Genomic DNA, 6356 nt, shown 5'->3' with positions numbered 1-6356 from the left:
GGTCGCGTCTGCTCCTCTGCAGGCCCCACGCTCACCACGAGGCTCGCGGCCGGCGGCGTGGGAGGGACGGTGCAGGGCAGCGTGGGACTGCAGGGGACAGCCTGGGACGTCAAGGGACAGCGTGGGGTAGCAAAGTACAGAGCAGGACAGTAAAAGGCAGCGTGGGACGTTGAGACGGTGCAGGGCGGTGCGGCCACTTTGCCGATGGCCTTTCATGGGAGACTTGAGAGAGGGTCTGCCCAGCCACTTCCCCTCCAACCCCAGGTTTGAAAATAGAGCCCAGGCCCTGGTGGCGGTTGACCAGGCCGGGGCAGCCCACCGGCTCCCAGAGGGAGCACTTCCACCCCCAGACTAGCCTCCTCTCGAGTTCCCAGTGCCGGGTGGACCCTCGCAGGGCGACAGCGTCTCATGGCCCGGGGGCAGCCAATGATGCCGCAGGACGAAACGCCAGTGAGCCCTCGGGAGGTTTCTCGGGGCGCCAGTGATGCAACTTAGGCTTATAGTTTAACCGTAAAATAAATAACACAAATGATAACAAACCAAGAGTAACTAAAGTAAGAAAGAAAGCAAACAGACAGAAACCCTCCAGTTTTAACTAGAACAAATTCCCTGAATGGTACTCCACTGAGTAGAGGCCGGAGACCTCCCGCTGACCTCTTCGGTCTCCGCGGAGCTCCTTCTCGCGTTTCGGCAATAACGCCCGATCGTCCTGCCTTTTAGCACCGCCTAATTGGGCTCCTTAACATATGGAATGGGAGAGTCCGACCTCATTATCGAGTTAATTATTAACCTTGCACTCCATGAAATGATTTGCCTTTTCTCTCCTATTATTTACTTACATTCTTTTAAATTTAATTCAAAGACCTAATTTCGAATTCAAGGCCTTAACCACACAGACACACACACAAAAATCTGAAGTAATATCCCTTTGCCTTCTTTCAGTTGCAAGATAAACGCATGTTTGGCCGAGATAACGTTCTCCTTTCTGACCAGCGGGCTCCTTCTCCACTAAGGGGCTTTGGGCCATTTTCATGCCTAGGCTACTTATCGACAATCCAGTAATTCCATCTTTTTGTTAACTTATCTTACTTATTGCTATTCATTTGGCATTATTTTAGGATGATGGAAATTAGTTGCAACTAATTGGTGGTTTTTCTTACCAAATTAACTAGGTTTTTTGATACACAGAAGATCCAGATTGTTCCCACCCCCCCCCAATTCCCCCTTTTTGGTGTCATTGATGTCGTCGGCTTACCCATATGCTCTTATCAGTGTAAAGAAAGGATCGGAGGGAAAACTCGCCAGAGGACATCTTTTCAGACCTCACAGTGCAGCATTTACTGAATGGGGACCTGGATGAGCTCAAGTTTCATCCAAAAGGAACACTACTTACACTACTCCGAGTTGCTACAATGCGGTGGTAATTTGCGCTGGCCTCATTGGCACGCTTTCACGTCTCTCTATTCATAAAACAGTGATAGTTACCAGAGCAACCATCACACACACCCCTTCTTTAGAGAAAGAAGGTCAGCAGGATACTCACTGTACGGTCGCGAGCTGTATGATGTGCTGATGTTTGGGTAAATTATCAAAAATCACAAAATCGCACGAGTAATATGTGATTCATTAGATTTTTTTTCTTCTGCTCTGTTTTCAACTTGCAAACTGAACATGATTTATTCATTTGGGGAGAAAAGCTGATAGCTTACTGAATTTCGCTTACCATTATGTTCATGGCATCCGGTTCTCTCAGCGGTGAATGAATTACACGAGGACGCTTACACCCTACAAATCTTTGATCTAATAGCTTACTACGGATATTTTGTAACATAATTGACATGACGATAATAGAATATTTCGGGAAGAGTTTAAAAGGAAAATGTCGAGTAATTTGAAATAATATTAACGTATCGCATTTATCAAGGGATCGTGCATTGACTTTTAAGATTAGAATACTAGCCTAGAGGTTTAAGGGGAAAAATGTTCTCTCTGTACTGCACCTAACTTGTTTTAAATTGTTTCCAGTGAGAAAGAATTTTAAGGTCAGACAAGTTTTTGTTTTACACGTAGTCCATTTCATTTTCAGGCCACTTCCCAAGGAATGTATATCAGCCAATTGTTTTTAATATCAAAAAATTCTAAACATCGAAAAGGTTAGACTTACATCACATTGACCCAAATTGTCACTTTGCAGTTGTCCTTCTTTCAGTGTAAGAAGAAGCTGTTCTTGGAGTGAGAACAAGGGGTGGTTCTGGCTCAGAAACCTCAGCATCACAGACTCTTGCTTTCCTGAGGACATTGCTCCTTTCTGTCCTCTCCAGTTCCCACCCCACAAGTCGTGAGGAGGCACAAATATGCTGGACGGGGCCCTGTCGATCCTTCGGAATCTGCGTTTTGATATTATTTAAATCCCACAGGAGTGTATACATTTTGGTGTTTCTTTTTCTTGAAAGTAAATATTTTTGTGTTCCTCCTTGTAAGCAAGGAAATATTTTAAAGCGGGACACTTTCTGCATTGTCCCTAGCCCTAGAGCCTTTGTTTTTTGTTCATTCCTTCTATAAATGTAACTCTGTGCTTTTTGCGTTACTAATTTATAAATCAGTATGCGGTAAGAAAATGGTGACAATGGGAGAATTGCATTTCTTACAGGTCGATTTGTTTAGTATGCCACTTTACGTTTTGGAGACATCTGGGCACAGATACATATCTTTAAATACGTATCTTTACATACACAAAGTAAACTTTGTGATCACTTTAAGACACGCATGCTGATAAAAGCCGAGGTTCTTCCATGAGAAATGCCTCATCACAATAGAAGTCTCCATTGAGCTTTCAACTTTAGCAGCCATTTGAAAAGGTGCACAAAAAAAGATTCCTTTACAGTTTCCATTTTCCCCTTATGTAATTAGGGCTGTTACTCCTCCTTCCTAGCTTTACCCCTAAAAAAAAAAAAAGAAAAAAAAAGAAAAGAAATATATACAATGTACTCAGCCTCAGAAGACTGAGCAGGCTGGTTTTAATTTATCGGTCTACTATTTTAAGTGTTGGCTTAACTACTTTTTCTTAGTATGAGTTTTAGAGGGGCTATTTGTAGAGTCGTTTATTTTTAATTGAGCCACTTTTCATTTACCTAATGCTCTCTTAAAGCACATCTGATACTCTTGGTGGTTATTGTGTTTTTGATTCTATGCAGTTTCTAGAACTTATAACTGTTAGAATATTTTTTTAGCGTCCTACAGATACTTTAAGACCAATTTTTTTTTCAAATTTCTTTTGAACGTTAATCTGATTTTATCTTCCAATGTTAACATTACGTTTTCTCCCAAGTAAATGCTGTATTTCCTATGAGCTGGCCAGTAGGGTGTGCTCTAGTCCCTTGCCAAATAAATAAATAAATAAATAATAACGTAACTCGTTAAGAGATTTCAGAAATATATTTGACTCTTTTACTGCCACCAATGCAGATGAGATATGTTAGGATAGACACAAACAAATGGTCCAGCATATACAACATGGATGGAAAGTAAAATTGTTATATTAAAAAAAAAGAGGAAGCTTTGAGAGATTTACCTCTCTGAATTTAGCTCTAAAATAATTTGGTATGATTTTACCCAACTGATCCCTTGGTAACAGATACTTTCTTTCTTTCTGGATAAAAGAAGAAGACAAGAAGCATAGAAATGAGAGCCTAGGTTCCGGAATTGGAGGTTTGGGATGAATCCCACCGCATTGGCAGTGTGACTTGGAGAAGTGACTTGACCTCTTGTAACATGAGGATAATAATGGTTTTTACTCCAGAAAGCTACCAGAAAGCTACTAGAAAGATAAGTGAGAGTATGCATATGAAAGTGTTTAGAACACGGCCCGACCCCCATCAGGGTTCAATAACAACTGTTAGTTTTGTTTTTTTTTAAATTGATATTGTTATTCTCATTATTATTGTTGTCCTATATTCTTATTGTTCTATATAAAATCTTAAGCCCAAGAAAGAAATCTGTCATCATGACATTTCAGGCACTAGTAATTCTTGCGGAGATACACTACGAATAGGGTGAATCTTTTAGCATCTCTGAAGGGAAGGTAACAAGTAGCCCATATTCAAAAATATTCACAAGCAGTTTCCTTTAAAAAAATAGATTTGTGCCTAAATTAAAAGTCCCTGTAGAGCTTTTAAATATGAACAGCTTTACCATATTCTCTGAAATGCCAAGACAATGGGATCTACCCAGTGACCAGATACAGTAGCATCGAAAAGAACTGAGTGAATGCCAGCCCTCCTCACTATTTCTAACTTTATTCATTCAAACATTTATTCATTCATCAACAAATGCTTATTGAACTACTACTATGTGCCAGTCCACACCAAGTGCCCAGCAGTGAGCCAGAGAGACACAGTCACTCTCCTTGGAGAACTTCCAGTTGTGGGGTCACAGACCAGCCCACGGGAGGTTGGTCGCCACGCTGTGGTGGGCAGGCAGCCTGCTGCGGGCATGCTCACAGAGGCACTGACCCAGACCGGGGTGGGGAGGGGGATCGGGAGAGCCTTTCCAGACCATGTGAGGTCCACGCCGAGCACGGAGGATGCTTCGGCAGTGGGAAGATGAGGGGGTTAAGTTCACAGTCGATGACCAGAGGGTAAGAGGCGGCTGGGGAGGTTAAGCAGAGGCTGGATTGCACTTGGCTGTATAAGACACATTAAGAAGTTCAGACTCTGTGTTAAGGGCAGGGGCGCCATGGAAACGTCTGAAGTGGACAGTGACATGTTTCAGTTTCTGTGTCAGAGGGGTCGCTCTTGTTGCCAAAGACATTGATGACCCAAGGAGCTGCGATTCTGGGTTGGGAGGGCTAAGTCGCCTTCTTAATTCCGACTCATCTTTCCCAGCTGGGGCATCGGCCCTTCTCACTCTGGGATAGAGACTCGCTTTGATCCTTGGCAGTAATTAGGAAGCAGATGGGAAGTGAGGAGGGAGATAGAGAAGCAGATGTGGGTTTTGGTCAGCCCCTCGTGTCTACCCACTTAGGGTACTGGGATGGTGTCTGTGGCTTGTCTGGGGAAATGCAGGCTGACATTCGTGGGCATCTACAGTTCATCCTTCGGTGTCTGCAAAGTTACACATACCCAGTGCAGGCGCCACGGCAACTGAGGGCTGTCGCTTTAATATTTCTTTTATAAGGGAGGGTATGAACTTCAATCTGTTATAAAGGTTAGATGGTCGTTGGCTGATACTTCAGTTAAATTTCACCAATACATTCGTCACCATAATTTCTTTCGAGTTGTTTCTGGCTGCTTCCCCAGTCAATCCAAGACTATGGAATTAAAGTCCCAGATTACACTTTTCTTAAAGTAATGATTGTGAATGACTGATAGTTTAAAGATGGAAGATTATTTTTTTCCCTATAAAAAGGCATGTTTGACTTTGTAATTAAGACGAGTGACCATTCCTTAGCTTGTGTCATAAAACGTGTGATTATATCATTCATCTTAGGATGTTGTGATTAATGAAAGCTGTTTAGGGAAAAAAAATGTGACAAATACGTAGTTTTCACTGAAAAAGAAATATTGTAAAATCTACTCCCTGTTAATGCATACTGTCATGATGCATCAGAGGACACTTCAGGACATCCAGGGTTAGCGTTATATTTATTCAACAAAGTTTTACCGAGTATCTACCACGTATATTTCTGACGGTTTCTACTTTTTCAAAGTAAAATTCAGAAAAAGTTCCACTCATTGGAGTCTTCTGGTTCCTTCTATTTTAAATGATAAACACTTCGTGAGCATTTGCCCCATCTCACTAATTAGAGTATATGGTCCTAGTAGAGACTATTATTTATTAATAATAAGAGGTAAGGTGGCTGCCGGCAAACCCCAGGGTCATGCAATTAAAAAGAAAAAGTTTGAGCAAAATCTGGGGCCGGATTCTCACTGGTGCAGACTGAAGGCGGCGGAATGCAGCGCTGTGATTGGCCAGCCTTACTTAGCACGAGCCCTGGGAACCATGGGTAGGACCGACCCGCCCCACCTGAAACACCAGCTGAGTGGGAGGAGGAGGTCGTTTCCTACAGTAAAACCAGAGAATGGACCAGGAGAAAAGAGAAATGACGTTTTTAGTACACATTCAGCATCCAAAACAGTAGTTTCTTCTTCTTCTTCTTCTTCTTCTTCTTCTCCTTCTCCTTCTCCTTCTCCTTCTCCTTCTCCTCCTCCTCCTCCTCTTCTCCTCCTCCTTTTTTGTGCCAAAAATGAATTCTGGCTGCCTTCACAGCAGGTGCTCAGTAAATACACATCAAAGGATGAATTGAAAAAATGCCAGAATGAGCACTGCTGCCTTAAAACCAGGGGGGCATTTTACAG

This window comes from Pteropus alecto, unplaced genomic scaffold, assembly GCF_000325575.1.
Source record: "Pteropus alecto unplaced genomic scaffold, ASM32557v1 scaffold125, whole genome shotgun sequence".
In the NCBI taxonomy this organism is placed as follows: Eukaryota; Metazoa; Chordata; class Mammalia; order Chiroptera; family Pteropodidae; genus Pteropus; species Pteropus alecto.
The sequence above is the reverse complement of the archived record's forward strand: the minus strand, read 5'-3'. Positions refer to the sequence as shown.